The 16,752-nt window shown below is 48.0% G+C and overlaps 1 protein-coding gene across 4 annotated transcripts in view; it reads right to left on the reverse strand.

The window, feature by feature from the left end:
- The window catches only part of FAM13A (family with sequence similarity 13 member A), a 2,868,510-nt gene that overhangs the window by 1,422,508 nt on the left and 1,429,250 nt on the right, over positions 1 to 16,752 (reverse strand). The window lies entirely within an intron of this gene.

The following is a 16,752-nucleotide window of genomic DNA, read 5'->3' on the forward strand; positions in this document are numbered from 1 at the left end:
ACGTCCCTGAACCACGAACCTGAGGAACTTCCTGTGCCTTTTTAGAATGGGGATGTGAAAGTAAGCATCCTCCAGGTCCAACGACTATAGGAAGTCGCCCTCCTCCAGCTGTCCTAGCACGTGCTGGAGGTTGACCATCCTGAATTTCTGCGCCTTGATGTACTTGTTTAACCGACGCGGGTCCAGGATGGGGCACCAACTGCCTGTCTTCTTTCTGACGAGGAAGTACCTTGAGTATACTCCAGAGCCCCGGAGCCTCCTGGGGACGAGCTCGATGGCACCTTTCTTGAGCATCGCCTTTAACTCCAACAGCAGTTGAGGGACGTGATACTCCTTCCTGGCCACGGGAGGAAAGCGAGGGCACTTCTTTTGGAATTACAGCGAGTGCCCGTTGGCCAGGGTGTCCAAAACCCAACGGTCGGTGGAGATGGACTCCCACACGCTGACGAACTTCGTCAGCCGGCCTCCCACCGGGGTGCTTCGGTGGGGGCCCGACAACACGGCAGGGTCAGTCTTGCTTGGAGGCGGCCTTGCCGCCTTGGCTTCCTTGGCGATGACGGCGGGATCCCCCTTGCTAGCTGCGACCTCTGTAGGCCTCCTGGGAAGAGGAGCGGGCCGCCTGGCGGTAAGTGGAGGAGCCACCGCCGGAAACCTTTGGAGGCACCCTGTCTGCCTCCGGAGCTCCGAAAGGGCCGTCGCTGTTGAAGCACCCCAAGGGCCCGGGCCGTCTCCGAGTCGGTCTTGATGGCCTGTAGAGACTCGTCCACCGCCTTCCCAAAAAGGTTGTTGCCGTCGAACGGCATGTCCAACACTCTGGTCTGGACGTCCTGGCGAAAGTCTGTCGCCTTGAGCCATCCTCGTCGACTGTGGCAAACTCCGTTGCCCAGTTGGCGAAATCCGGTATCGGCAATGTCCGTTGCCACCGTTATGGCGTGATCCGACACCACCTAGCCTTCCTGCCGAATTTCTAGGGCCTCTGCCCTTTTGTCATCAGGTAGGAAGTCTAGCAGGGGAGCTATCTTGAACCAGAGCTCCCTGTCGTAGCGGGCCACGATCGCTAAGGCATTGGCCTCCTTAATCGTCGTCGCCGATGAGATGACTCGTCGTCCCAGAGTGTCCAACTTCTTGCCCTCGCTGTCCGGCGGGGAAGCGGAAGTTGAAGCCGCCGCACCCGCTGCCTTCTTCTTAGCCGCTGCTGAGACGACCGAGTCCGGCGTGGGCTGGGCCCTGAGGCACAAGGGGGCAGCATTGAGGACTCGGTACTTCTTCTCGTACCTGTCCCTCTTGGCGGGTGACATGGAAGAGTTCTTGAGGACAGCAAACCCCTCGTCCCAGATGTCGTCGAGTAAAGGCACAGCGAGGACCATCTTCCTCTTGGCCTCTCGTCGTTGGTACAGAAACCCCTCCTTTTTCTGTTCTTCAGGGCAGAGCTGGAACAGCTTGGATGCCCTGCTTATCATGGCGTGGAAAGAGCCAATTTCGTCGGCTGGAGACGACCGCGGAGGGGGTGACGACAGGATGTCTGCTGTGTCATCGCCGCCGTCATCGTCCGTCCCCGTCGCTGTGTCTGTCGCCGTATCCTCTCTAGGGTCCAGCGCGGGGGATGAGGGGTCCACCGGTCTCGCAGGCACAAAGGGCGGAGTGGGGTGGACTCTCCTCCGCTTGTTCGGAGGGCTTCCCGACGGGCCTGGTTCTGGATCCTCCGTCGGGGTCCACGGTAATCTCGTCCTTATCTTGGTACATATGGATTGGATAGCCAACAAAATGGCCGCCGAGCTATCCTGGGGCTCGGGCAATGGCTGCGATGGACGGGATGGCCGCTCCACTGGGCCCTGTTCATCGTCATCGTCACTATCTTCGATCACGTCAGCAGGGACCGTCCCCTGGGATCGAACCTTCTCGAACCTCTAGTTGAGGCCTATGAACCTCTCGTTGAGGCCTATGGACCTTTCATTGAGGCCCTTCTCGGTTTCCACCAGTTCCTCCTCAGAGGCTGATTCCGAGTCTGTAATGGCCACCGCCCACCCCTCTTTTTCCGCCGGGGGCTTCACGGGGGTCTTAGCGATGGGCTGGAAAGAGGATTCCCTCCGCGGTGGCAGGGATACTCTGGGCCCAGAGGGCGTTTCCACAGGCGTAGTCTCGGCCGGCTTCGCCAGCGTCGCAGCGACCACTTCGGTAGAGGCCTTTGCCGGGCGGATCAAAGCCCTCACCACCTTAGGTGCGTCCTGGGCCTTCGCCTTGCGGGGAGGGTCAGCACCTCGCTCCCCCTTCGAGATTGACCGGGTCCGCTCCAGCGGCCTACCCGGGTTCTCGGACTTCCTCTTCCCCGAACCAAAGCGCTGGCTCGTGGTCGAACGTGCCGGGGAAGTAGCGCCCTGCTTGGCAACCGAAGAGCCGACCTTACGGCGCTCCCGGTGCCTGCGGACTCGCGGTGCTTGGCCTTCTGTTGGGCCCCCGTCGCCGGGGCGCCCTCACAGGACTTAGAAGCCCGCTCAGACTTCTTCTTCGCCTTCTCACCTGCTGTGCCCTTCTCCAGCCAGGCGGCGAGACGGGAACGACGATCTTGTTTGGTCCGTTCCGAAAGGTTCTTACAGAACGCGCAGTCTTTCTCCACGTGCGTCTTGTCCTCATGAAGGCAGTAGAGACATCGCGAATGCTCGTCCTCCTTTAAAACGTTCTGCAATCCGCATCCAGGGCAGCACCTGAACAGCTTGGATCCGGGCGTCGAGCTTCACTTGTCCTGGGCCATGTCCGTTGAGGTAGGCCGCAGATCTTCCGGAATCCTCCAAGAAGTGTAAACTCGACAAAAACTTCACCCTTGAGGGGCATAGAAGAATTCCGAAATGGGTCCCCGTTATCGGAAGTAGAAACGGCTGAGCTTGAGGCTCGATCAAACCGAAAAAATGAGAAAATCTCCTGAAAAAACGTGAAAATGCAGCAGAGCTTAGGGAGAGGGCAGTCATTGGCTGGGGGCAGTATGACCCAGAGATCAGTGATTGGTTACTACTAAGAAAGACAGATCAGAAACAAAACTGATACTGATTTTTTCTTTACCGAGGATTCCCAGCCTGACGACGGGGAATATTCATGAGCATGTGAATCCATGCCAGACCCCATGCTGGAGAAGGGGACTGTAAGCTTCTTGCAAGGCCCATTCAAATGGCGAGAGCACAGGCGGGCCCCGAGTCAAATCCAAAATGCCCATCAGCCTAGCAGGCTCCGCCACGGGCATGTCCGCCATTTTGGGACCTGCCACCACGCCTTGGGTGGGAGGGCGCAAAGGCCCCGAGCCACGAAAGGGCTAAGGCATGGGAGGATGCAGCATAAATCCTGCACCCGAAGCAGTAGAGTCCAGCTAAGAGATCACTCTAGTAGGCGCTGAGCCCATAACGCCCTGACTCACTACCTCGGAGCGAGCTGCGGTAGGCTGCGCGCCCTCTGCACTTGTGCCGGTAGTCGTGCTGGATCATGCCCAGCACTAACTCTTGGAGGTGGCACTCGATGATCCTTTGCCCCTTGGGGTCGAAGAGGATGAACTTGATCGCTCTTCCGAGAACAGCCTGATAGGGCCCCTGAGCCCCTTTGGCTTGGAAGCTGGTGGTAATGACAGCCTCAGGTCTGCCACTAGAGCGCCCGGAAGAGCCCCCCGTCACCTCCCCTTGGGAGCTGGTATCCTTCGAGGCCTCGGGCCTGCCAGAACCAGATTATGAGGAACTTTTGCCTGCGGGAACCCCCAGGAAATAGTCGCTGCGCTGAGGAGCCGTGTTGAACAGAGGGCCTACCTCGTCTTGGCGAGACGTCCTGGAGACGAAGTCCTTAAGGTGCGCCAGAGGAGAAGTGTGGAATATTTCCCTCCAATGTGACAACCGATTCTTCAATGCCCTGTGACCGAGAGCCCTGCAAGCCGCGCACGCGTTGTCGGGCCACAGGCACTCAAAACAGAGTGCATGAGGGTCCGAGGCTGGGAACGAGCGGTCGAATGAAGCACAGCTCATGAATCCTCCTGCAGCTGCCATGCCCCAGGGGAGGTGAAGCATCGAAGGAAGGTTAAATAAGACTGAAAAACAAAGAAGGGGAGCATGTGGAAAGTTAAAAAAAAGTCTCTGTGCTGGCAGCCAGGTCCGAAACCATCCGTGCAGAAAAGGGAATTGGGGTGAATCGCTGCAGGGCGTGGGCGAGGCCTCGGCAGGGCGTTCCCATGCCTGGGGCCATGCCCCTGTGCGATGTACTAAATTTAAAGGGGAAGCACAATTTTTCGCTGCCAAAGGTTCTGGTACCGTCCACATGTTGGAGGACGCCCACAAGTATGGAGGAAAGGGGACATGATGTATGAGTAGGGCCAGCACTAGAATAACCAAAAATGATTCCAAAATGTGCAATAGAATCATTGGGTTCCGCTTGTGGAACAATATTTGGATAAGGCATGCTCATCATCTCAAACACGCCTTTCATCTTTAACTCTGGGATTTCATTGAAACAAACCAACTCCTGAATAAGGTACAGCACAGACATAGACCTTTTAGGCATACAGAATCAGCTCAGTTTTTAAGTGTAACCCAGACTGAGCATAATGTGGATGAAAACTCTTTGTGCACTCATCCTGCTAGACATCTTAGCTGCCATTTGACACAATCAGTCACAAAATCCTCCATAAGACTGCAAGATATTGGCATTAAAGAAACAGCTCTACAATAGATTTCCTTCTTCATCGTGGGTAGAACAGAAACCACTACCTTGGTCCCTTACAGGCCTCGCCCACTAACCTGCGGAGTACGCCAAGGATCCACACTCTCACCTCTACTTAGCATCTACATGATATCCCTACTAGACATCAATAAATCAGATATTGCCTGCTACTACTACGCAGATGACGCACAAATAATGTACACATTTGTGAACCACCCATGGGCAAACACTCCAGACATTAAAAACGGTATGCACAGGTGAACACATGGATGACTGCAAACAGACAAATCCAAAATTAAGAAAACAGAACGTATGCTCTGTAACCCTACAGGTTAAAACTTAACAAAAGTCCATTGGACTGATGAGATGGGCCTTTGCCAAACCCATCAACCACAGCAAGAAATCTTGGTCAAAGCCATCGTTGTTTTTCCCAGCTGTGTATGCTACACCACATCTTACCTTACTCAACATTCACCTGCAGGACTATGGCCATAGTTTCTCTAATGCTATGCAAACTAGACTACGCAAACAGCCTCTATCTCAGACTCCTGGATTACCTAATCGGGAAATTTCAAAGAGTACAAAATGCAGTGGCAAGACTACTTCTCAGAATGAAGCTGTTTGAACATGTCACACACCTGCATTACGTATTCACCACTGGCTCATTAAAGGGGACCCTTCCTCCTTCACTAGTAGGTTCAAACACTACTTCAGTCCAGCAGCGCTGTACTAGTACTAGAACCCAACTTCAACAAGAAAAAGATCCCACAGGAATAAAAAAACTAGCATGATGTAAACTGGTTAGATAGTCCCAACAAAAGCGGGATATCAGTAGGGATGGAAAAGAATGAGTCCTTCTCGGGTGTTCTTTTAAAGACCAAAAAATGGATCAGGTATCCTGTCACAATGCTGATCTGAAGGCCCTGTCAGACCAGGGAAAGCAGACAATTGAGCACTGCATAGGTCAGACTGATCAAGGGATCCAGACCTGCTCTGTTACACAGTGTGCCTTGTCACCTAATTCATATAGGCCTGCAGGTGGTGCATGTCCAGGCCATAGTCAAACAGATCACCACTCTTTGTAGCTCAGCCTCTAAGCAGCCAAACATAAAGGCTGAGTCTCTGGTGGAAGACTACAGCCTTCTTACTGGGAGAGCAGATCCACGGTTTCCAGAAGGCCAGATGGATATATTCAGAAAATACAAGAACCTCGTCCTCCAGGGTCTGCAGGGCAATCAAGCTCATGGTGGACCTGAAAGTCTGGAGTCTTCAGAGAGCTGGCTGAAACACAACGCAGATTCAAGTTCCACTGAACAATCAATGTGTCCTCCCCACAAGTCTCAGCGGGGAACATTCCCTGGTGCAGAACAAGCTGCATTTCCAATTGACATTGGAGGCGAAGGTGTTTACTTGCACATCCCCCCAAAGGGAAAAGAGCTCATCCAGAAATTCCTGGCATAGATCCTACTTGTGCGAGACCGGCATCAGCAACCATGTACTCTTTTCCAGCAAGATGGCAACCAACAGAGAGATGTAATTCTCCGTAGCATAAAACCACAGTGGCATTGCTTACCTGCACACCACCTTCCTTGAGGCAAGGTGTGGCCATTGTGTTGTCTGTCAGAATCGGGTCACATTTGCCCCAGGTGGAAGGAAGGCAGGCAATCAGGGCCAGCCTGATGGCCCACAGTTTCAGCAAATTGCTGTGGTCCTCTGTTTCATCAGGGAGTGTTAGGGAGAATTCTCTTCTAAGGCAAATTTCCCTTACCTATAGAGTCCCCCAGCAGCTTTGCTGGATTTGAAGGGTTTCTTTTTTTTCTCCTGCTAAGAGTGAGACCCTTTTTTCCCCACTCTTTGACAGATTGCTGGTGTGTGTTTTAGGCTATCTTGTGTGCTTGTGGTCTATGGGGGTTTCTCATCCTCATAGGAATCATCTTTTTAGCATGTGTGGTACACAGCACCCTCAGTGCAGTACCACAGCGGTGTCGTAGCGACCCCCAAACATAGACTCCATACCCTGGGACTGACTACTGTCTCCCAGGGCATGTAAAGTCCCCATTGACTTTACTAGTCAATAATTATGAACTAAACCAGTACAATCCATCTTACAATGGAAGTACTGGAAAATGGTAATAGTTTTTCCGTAGTGTTTATTTTCGAGGGGGTACCGTATAGTCCCTCTCTCAAAAGTTTCTGGCTGGCAGCAGTGGTTACTACCGTAAATATTCGACCGCAAATATTTCCCTATGGGGTTTTCCCATTGTTCGAGGCTACCACTTTTACTGACAGCCTCTAACATACCGCCGGTTTATTTTAATATTAACTTTACTCCGGTAGGTTTTTATTGCCAGAACTTTAATAATATTTCTTTCTTGTGTCTTTCTCTGAAATCCTAACCCAGGTCGGGGATCCTATGTTCGTCCTTTTGGCGGGCTTCTGCACAGAAGCCCTCCTCTCGGCGCCACTGAGTCTGGGGTAGACAGAATGTGTGGGAGGGGGAACAGGCACCCTGGACAGGGTTGCCTACGCAACCCAAGTCGCCCTCTACCCTGATAGGCTGGGGGTTCTCCCGCCAGGAGAGCCACCCCACTGTGTGAGTGACAGCTAGGCTGTATGAATGGGGGTCTTGCAGCATAAAAGCAGGTTCCCGAGGACTGGAGGACAAGACGTCACCACTGGAACTAAGAAACCGAAGAGGAGAGAAGCTGAAGACATCTGCAATGACTGAACCACCGGGGAAGCACTGCTGCAGATCTCACCACTTTTCTCCAACGACTTGAGAAGATCTTCCTCTGCAAGAGTCTTCTTCCCTTGAGCTGGTGGGGCCAACCAGTTTGCCAATCGCGTTCCAGGACCTGATTTGGTTGAATCGCCAGTGCACTGCACTCGGAGACCGGATAGCCAGGCACCCGTCCACCACGACCATGATTTAAAGGAGCGTACCTTTTATTCGTTTTGGCAGCACCGCGGCTGGTTTCATCCATGGGTAGTGCATTAACCCGAACCTTCCTCCACGACGAGAGTCTCTCTTACTCTGCTGGATCTCCTTAACTGCAGGAACTGACAGGAACGACTGCAGGAGCCTCTTCCACTTTTATTGTTCCACCAGGCCTCCCATTTCGTTGGGTACTGCTAAAGGTGCTTTAAATCCTTTACTTACCTACTGGGTTGGCCGCCCCTATCATCTAACATTGTCTTTCACCTTCTGCAACCGCCTTTTCAAATCGTTAAAGCCTTGACTGCAGCTACTAGAACAGTTTGATTCTGGGCACATTGCCTTGTACCATTGACACTGGCACAGGCCTATTGACTCTGGCTAATTTTGTTACAACTGCCTTCTCTAGATTGCTCCTCACCTAGAAATGTGTTTGTGCACCTAACTCTTATAACCACCTCTTTCCTTCCCCTTTTTAGACTTTTGAAGTGCCATTTTGCTCGGTTTTCACCTCAGTATTGCATATGCTAAAGTATTGCCTTGCCTCTTTGGTTCACAATCTTCTTGGGAAGTGTTGCTGGTGTCTTAAAGAGTATAAACCTGCACAACTTGTCCTTTCCCTCCCTTTGAGAAATTGATAGAGTGCCATTTCTGCTTAGTTTTGACTGCCGTTTTGCTCAGTTTTCACTCTTGCTCAAACTTGTCTATAATTTACATAGGGAGTTGTGTATACTTTTCTTGACTGATTTAACATGCTTTAATAATAGTTATTTGTGTGTGAACATCAGAGTGTGTAAAATAAATATATATATTCTTTTTGATACAAAGCTTTGGTCAGTGTTTCCTTGTTCCATAGTATTGTAGCCCTAATGTGTAAACCCTGAATACTGCTCATCTTCCTCTTGAGATACGTCTGACTGCTTAGCCACAGCTACCAACTAAATCTTTGTGGTACAGACTGATACCAAAGGGGATTTATTGCATATACCTGTAGTCTTAATCTTCTGTAGTGCTCCCTAAGGGAACTGCACAGGATTCTGCCTAACAGGGTCCACAGTCCACTTAGCATCAGATCATTTATCTGAGCACCCATACCCGAGAGCAAAGGTTGAACAGAAGTGCACATCAATTTTTGTCGGAAAATATATAGGACTTAAGATAACAATCTCAAATTTTTAGGTGCAGGGGGGAACTGGGGTCATGGCACAAAACCCCTACACTAAACAATGAAAAGAAAGAAGATTCTACCTAGTTATCCTCCCGTACCCTGCACACTTTCAATTGTTTGGAAAAAGCCAATACTATTTTAGTCAGATGGCATTTAAAAATTTTGTTGATAACAAAGTTAAACAAACCAAGGTATTGAGAACCAATCAGTTGACATCAGATTCTTTCAATAGATACAGGCATATCTCATCAGACAATAGGAAATCACAAAAAACAATTTAAGGAAAAATCCTCATCGAGTCCCCATGGATGTAAAGAGCCCATTGTGTCAATCCAGTATGCTTCTCTTTGTAATAAGAAGGATTGAAAATCACCTCCTCTTGTAGGGTGCTTAACTACTTCAAGTACCTGAAACTTCAGTTGTGCAATTGAATGTTTTTGAGAGTTGAAGTGGCGAGCCACCGGTGAATGTTGGTTATTGCACCTTATGCTGGATTTATGCTCAGTCAATCTCAATTTTATAGCTCTCTTTGTCTGTCCCACGTACACTTTGCCGCAAGTGCATTTCAACAGATATATTACTCCTGCTGACATACATTTGGAGTAATCTTTGAGTTTCATCTTTTTTACCATTTCTGGGGTGAGTTGCCACATTGCCTTTAATAACGTTATTGCAGTGTGTACATGCCAAACAGGGGAAGGTGCCCAATTCTCTGGTAGCGAGAAACAGCCGTTTGTCTTTCGGCCTTAACCAATTTGTCCCTAATGTTTTTACCCCTTTTGAAGCACATCATAGGCGGGGTGGGGAACAGTTTTAGAAGAGTTTGTTTGTTATGTAGGATATTCCAATGCTTTTTAATGCTTTTCGAAATCTGAAAGCTTTGTCTTGAAAATTTAGATATAAACAAAAGCGGAGTATCTTTTTATCTTATTACAAAGAGAAGCGTACTGGATTGACACAATGGACTCTTTACATCCACGGGGACTCAATGAGGATTTTTCCTTAAATTGTTTTTTGTGATTTCCTATTGTCTGATGCGATATGCCTGTATCTATTGAAAGAATCTGATGTCAACTGATTGTTGTTCTCACATTGTCAGTGTTATTGTTGGGACAGACTTGTGGCATCATTGCCATTGAATTTGTATGTCCATTCAGAATATATTAATACAGATGTTTAATGATGTTACTGATGCTTGTAAAAAAACAAAGAATCCCTTTTTTTCTTTCCCATTTTACAATTTTCTCTCAGTTGTATACATCAGAAAAAATGTTTTTGTAAAGATACACACTGTAATTTATAAAGTACGTGATTCATTCTGATAATAATGTATATGCATTGTTTATAGTTATTGTAATCCATTCAGTAATTAAGAGAAACAAGGGAGATACACTAAGCATATTATCTTGAGCTTTTACTAGTCTGCATCACCACTCTTGGTGCTTTGGGTATTCCTCGCCCTGGTTGACTGACCTCAGCTGTATGTCCATTGCCATCCCTACTTTACACCCAATCTGCACCAGCTTGCCGGTCCGTCCTATTCTTTAAAATATGTATCCATCCCGGAATGTGTATTTGACTCGTGTTTTACAGACTTTCTTCTTTCCGAGGTACATTGTATCACTGATATGAAAGGGATCCTTCGCCTCGATAATACTATTGGACTTCCTAAATACTATTGGACTTGACATACATTCCTTTCATATTTTCTTATCCTTCACTGTCTATAGAAGTAGGAAATCTCCTGTTTTTATCACGTTCCAGGACTCCCGTACACTAGTCATCCTACTCATTCTTTCAATATGGACGACTTGCGGTTTATACTGCTATAGTCCTCTTTCTATCTCGAGCCCCACTCAGTATTTAACCATTTTCAAAGATGGCGCGTCATGTTCTCATGGCAGCAGGGGAAGACGCCGACCACCGGTACAGACTCTTCAGAACAGCAGCCCACTGTGCTTCAGGTACGTGCGTGCCTGAACACTCAGTTTCACTAGGGACTCTCCACAAACAAACAGACTCTCATCAGTGATTTTCATTTTTATTTCAGTTCCCGTAAATCGAAGACACGAGTTTACGCGTTCTCACGTTCGTATGTCTCCATAGAACGCTTTCCGAACTATACGACATGAATAGTGCATTTACCTTGGGAACAGGTACTCCCCTTATAATGTTGTACTAGTCCCCATGCTTGATTTTAAAATAGACTGAGCGATGGTACACCGACGTAGCATCTGTTGACTTTTTCATTCACTTTCTCCATCCACCTTTAGACTGTGTCATCTGATGCTGCCAACATTGGCCGCCTTCAAGCTGTGTCTACGGACATATTACAATTTTTCCACATTGATGCTTGACGATATTTTCTTCAGCAATCACTTCCATACGTACACGCCCTAGGTAATATATTTTTAGACAGTCCAAACTTTTGTATTCATGTGTTTTCCCCCAGTTGTGCTTTCCTTATAGTGACATTTTTCTTTTTCTTTTTGTTATACCTTTTCCCTAGGGCACTATTAAACTTAATTTGGAATCTACGGATGTCCATCTCTGGAACCACTGGACGAATATCAGATGCTTAGCGGTTTTTCCGTTATATTCTCCTTACCTTTATGTTCACACGGTGAACTTGACCACGCATTCTTGATGGTAATCTTTACTCTTACTATTCCCGGGCAGACTTTGATAGATTACTACCAATTATCAGGGCCATTTCAGTTGGATCTCAGTCAACCATAGAGGGCGAATACTACTCAAAGTGGTCCTCTACCTGCTATGTTACCTTAGGATATCTTTCATCTGAAAAATGTAGTTAGCTTCTGTTTCTGTCACGTTGAATTCAAATATAAGTATAAACCGATTGTAATGAACAAGATGTCAATCTGGAACACTGGAGAAGGTTCTCTTATTCTAAAGAAAATGTATTTACTAGACCTATATATTCACAATGCAAAAAATGTTGTGTATAACTAAGTATTTACACTATATGATTGTGAACCAATGTTCTCTCTTTTTTCTGAAGAGCCCGTTTTTGGCCATATGAAGGAAAGCTTCCTCGAAACGCGTCGGAGATCTAATCGGACTCCATCATCACTTTACTTCTGATGTTCACTTTTGATGCTACATTGTTTCTTCTTTTTGTAAATAACCTTTGAAATTGAAATTACATTCTTTTGATAAAAAACCTTTTGGTTCTCAATACCTTGGTTTGTTTAACTTTGTTATCAACAAAATTTTGAAATACCATCTGACTAAAGTAATAGTATTGGATTTTTCCAAACAATTGAAAGTGTGCAGGGGACGGGAGGATTCCTAGGTAGAATTTTGTTTCTTTTCATCACCCATACCCGAGAGGCATCTGAGACAATGGTCAAGTGAGGACAAGGGTGCCAAAAAGGATCGCCCATTAGTACACTGTCTCGCTGGGCTCCCCCCTCTCCCCTGCTGAAGTCCTGGCTGATACTGAGACTGCACTGGTTACCTGGCCACCCATCTGATCTCTGGCTCAATCCCTGCCAGTTGCACCCCTGTACTGCCTCCCTGGCAACCCCTGCACCTGTATCCCTACCAGCACTATGCCTGCACTCACCCAGCACTTGCCACCAGCTGGCCGTTCTTTTATTTATCTTGTTATTTATTATCCCATGTACTTCACTTTCCCCTCCCCCTCAACCCCCTGCCCTTTTCCTTTTTGCCCCCTTCCCTTGCACTTGCGCAATCTGAATGACTCCTGGCCTAGTAAGATTGTTGTCCGGCTTCCCTCTGTTCCCCCCTCCCTTGCCTCATTACGCCTTGAAACACTTGTGTATAGGCGTGTTACAAATGCCATATCATTTCATATAAGAGGTCCTGTCACACACTGTTCAAGATCTGCAACAGGTCCATCATGTCATCCGGAAACTGAAATCACAGACAGGGAAACATACCCTGGAGTGACCCCCAGGTGCAACAGTGCCTTAGGCACCACATACAATGCTAGATGACATGACTGTCTTGACACTGCTTCTGGAATACTTGAACCATCTGCAAGTTGTTCATCTCCTGCTCCTTTGGTGAATATGTTCTGCTTGATGACATGTCCAGATCTGCCCCTATGAACTAAACCAAGTGTGTGTCGTAATCCGAGACTACTGACGCCTTAGCCATACAAAACTTCAAGAGGTGGTGAGCCGCTACTCCCCAACATACATTAACAACCTCTGTTCCTAGTGGAGTGAGCAAAGTCCAAATTGAACCAGGGGTTCTGGAAAGAACAGTGGCAGGAGCAACGCCGCTGGGCCTATTTGTGGGAGAGCACCTTACCTCTACCACTGTGGGAAAAACATGTATAGAACCAAAAGAAACACGCCTTCGTAGCAAAGGCTTCAGTAAGCTAGACAGCTAAACTAAGCTGGTGAAAACATGTTTATGACCAAGGTTGAGGAGGCCCTTGAGAAATGTAAAACCTCCATGGTCACTACAAATTGCATGTCAAAGAATATGGTCTGAACATCTAGGGCAAAAGTCTTCATCCAAGAGTGCCGACAGGACATTTGCTGTGACTATGCACAAGGCACACAATGGCCTGTGTCCAGGCCAGATTGTATCATCATTCATGCTGCCTCCTTGCCATCTTCCGCTGGAGAGGTGAGATCTTCCTTGACTTCTTGCATGGGTACATTTTCTGCAGCCTCACAAATCCCACTCCACACAGCGCAGGTGTAGTTCGCTAGGGCACTGCTGGCATTCATAGCCCACAAAGCTAGTCTGCCAGAAAATCATTGCAACTCAGAAACAGATTTCTTGCTCTCCCTGTCTGGGAGTTAAAATAGAAAGATTAAGAGAGAAAGGTAACAGACTTCAACCTTCCAGTAGAGGCCTGCACAACCAGGCTCTTGGTTTACAGTGTGTGGACAAAAAACATGGATTCATGGGAGACGGGTGATGGTTCTTAGCGAGGTCCCAGTCATTAGCCAGAATGGAGGCAGGTTTACACCACACTGCAGCAACATCTGAGCAGGGTCATTCAAGGGAGACACTTCTTCATTTTAATACTGATGTTGCTGCTGCGGTCAGTGAGGCAAAACTGGAAGATCCAAACCTTTCCACAACCTTTATAATGGTCTCCTGAAAAGACATAGGGGGATTCCCATAGGCCAAGGCCTGCATAAAATGAAGCTCCAGTGAGATATCCTTCCAACTGGAGGCCTGCAACTTCAAGGCCAATGCAGTCAGATCTTACTGTTGGACTCTTGGGGCAGAGGAATAGCCAGCTTTGACTAACTAGTGGAGCCTGAAACAAAGGCAATCGCACAGACATCTGTAAATGCCCACCCAGTGTTGCTGGGCATGTAAAGTGTTGCTGGGTGGGCATTTACAGATTTTGGGTGGGCCTTACCTGCTCAGGCCCTACCCTGTCAATACCTCTGCTTGTAGGTTCTCCATCTCTCAAGACTCCCAGGGAACAAGTCCTTAAGGAATATGATTTCCCTCTTCAAAAAAGATTACACCCACCTTTGAAATACCTGGACTCTTGGAAACTAGAGCAAAGACCCCAATGGTGTCGGCACCCACCAGTGTGAAAGCAAAAAAGGTCTTGGCTAGGGTCTTGGTGCCTAAAGGTGGAACAGCACAGTAGGGGAGCTGTCTCTCTTGACAGAGCAGAACCAAACCAGCAGGTGTGCAGAATCAGTTCAGAGAGGTGCTTCTGATGGCTTCAAAACAATGCAGTGGGTCCTGGCTCAGACTCCGGTGGCGATAGCTCATGGGCAGAGAGGTTGAGAATCTGGGGCCTGACTTCCTCCCAACAGACTGGGGTGGAAGAGAAAGTACCTTAAATGTAGGCAAAGATACTTCTGAGGTGGTAGGCATACCTGGAGCGGGAGGGACAGCTTTGCTTCCTTTAAGAGGACAATGAGGAGTGCCACTTTGAGGTGTCACTGGGGGGTGGAAGCACGTTCATTGTTTCCTTTTATTGTCATTTTGATCCTTATGTGAAGTCTTCATTGACTGCTCCTCTGGAAAGCACCCCCCCTCCCGAAGGTTTTGGTGGCACTGATTTTGATGGCATCCACGTTCTGCCTTTCTGGGAGAATGTGCAAAGTTCAATGGCACGTTGGCGTGCATGGACCGTCAGCTGAAGTCCTCCATGGTGTGCGCCGCCCCAAGCCAGTAACGCCAAAACTTTGTCAGGGAAGAATAATGACTTCTACCATCCAGAATTCCTACAGGGCTTGAAGCCTGAGGACTTCAGGGTATTAGGTACAACACCGTTTTTGAAAAGTTGCAAGCGGGGTTCATGAAGGACTGTGCTGAGTCAGTGGGAAAAGGGAACTTAGGTCATGGGGCATTTCTGGCTCCAACTATACTAGCCATTATGTTGCATCCCAATGTCATGGGTGCCTAACAGTGCCAGGTGGAGTCGATACAGAACTGCACAGTGCCCTCTGGGGGATGAAATATCAGAAGACAGATGGCAATAGAGCAGTGATAAGGCAAACCGATGTGCGGTGGATGGCGCCTTCCATAGAATCCTCCATCCCGCAGATGGCCAGCCGATATCGCATTTTCCAGGTTGCTGAGAGGCAACCATGACGTCACACCAATCCCACAAGAGCGAGCATCTCTGCTCAAACTCTCACTGAAGTAAAGCCGTAGCGTATACAGATCAAAACGCTTCTCAGCAATGGCTTCTCTGTGAATGGTGTTCTTCTGACTCATGGTTAAACTATTCTGGCACTTCGACCGTTGGACTTCATTATTTGACCTGATTTCAGATTTCCCTGACTTGCTTGGTGCTTTTGGAAACACTGTTTGTTGTATTTGTCGGGCATCACGTTCCCTCAAAGCCTTGCGCTTTGCTACCTGTTTAAAGTCCTCCTGGGCTTCTGCATTGACCTTCACTGCACGTCACCTGGTATTTTGGGAGGTGTCTATTTCCTCATACGTCCTTTGGTACAAATCAAGGAGTCTGTACACTGTTCTTCCATTTATGTCCTTGGCTGGACTGCTGACCGGACTGCTTGTGTATGGATTTTGGAACTGGTTTCCCTGTTGGCACTTGGGTTAATGATCTCTTAGTTTGCATCCTCGTGCTGCATGGGTTAGTTCCCTTTGGACTGTTTTCTTTACTTTCTCCTAATAAATTAGGGAACAAGTTTCTGGTCTTTGGTGAAGAAAAGAAGGAAAACCTCATTTAGGTTCTGGGTCATTTGAAACTCTCTTTAAGGTACAGTGTAAGGGATCCGGGATGGGGCAAGGAGGGTAGTACACCCGTACTCTAAATTGCTGACCAATTAATGTCTTTTCCTTTGCAGCCTGACAGAGACGTGAGGAATTCCTCCACGTGAAGCCTTCCCCCTTCCTCGTCTGACTCCTGCCATCAGATCTCCTTATTACCGTTTGTGTGGTGCCGTCAGCAGAATGGTCTGTTACCCTTTTGGCTAACACTGATAGCCACACTTGGGGATGTGACAGATATGCTACGTTATAAAGGGTTTATACTGTGCCAATCACCACCATAGTTGTCATACGACACCAGTACCTTGTCTGGGAATATTGTGGATTGTGCCTCCACCCAAGGAAAACATTCTGTAGTCAGTGGAGAAAGAATAAAGGAAAACAGGACAAAAAGACAGGGGCAGGAGCAAGCAGAATAGGCTAGGAATGCACAGAGCCAACAAATTTGAAAGAGAACATAGTATTGCGGTAGAGGGAATATGAGTATTTAGGGTGTATTTGTGATGGTAGACAGCGGATAAAGTGGAATGCTGATCTGGAAAGTAAAAAACGTGTGGTAGCCAACACTTTCCAATGATGGCATTCTTGGTACCTTGGAAGAAGTACTAAAATGTGTGGAAGCATGTGCTTGGGAAGTCCTTGAAGTTTGCAAGGCAGAATTGTAAGGGAGTGGTTTTCAGGCACCCGCTGCAAATCCCAGGTATATAATCTAGGAATACCAAGCCAACCATCAGAAGTGACAGAG

The sequence above is a fragment of the Ambystoma mexicanum genome, chromosome 6q (genome assembly GCF_040938575.1).
Source record: "Ambystoma mexicanum isolate Mex_15411 chromosome 6q, UKY_AmexF1_1, whole genome shotgun sequence".
Taxonomy (NCBI): domain Eukaryota; kingdom Metazoa; phylum Chordata; class Amphibia; order Caudata; family Ambystomatidae; genus Ambystoma; species Ambystoma mexicanum.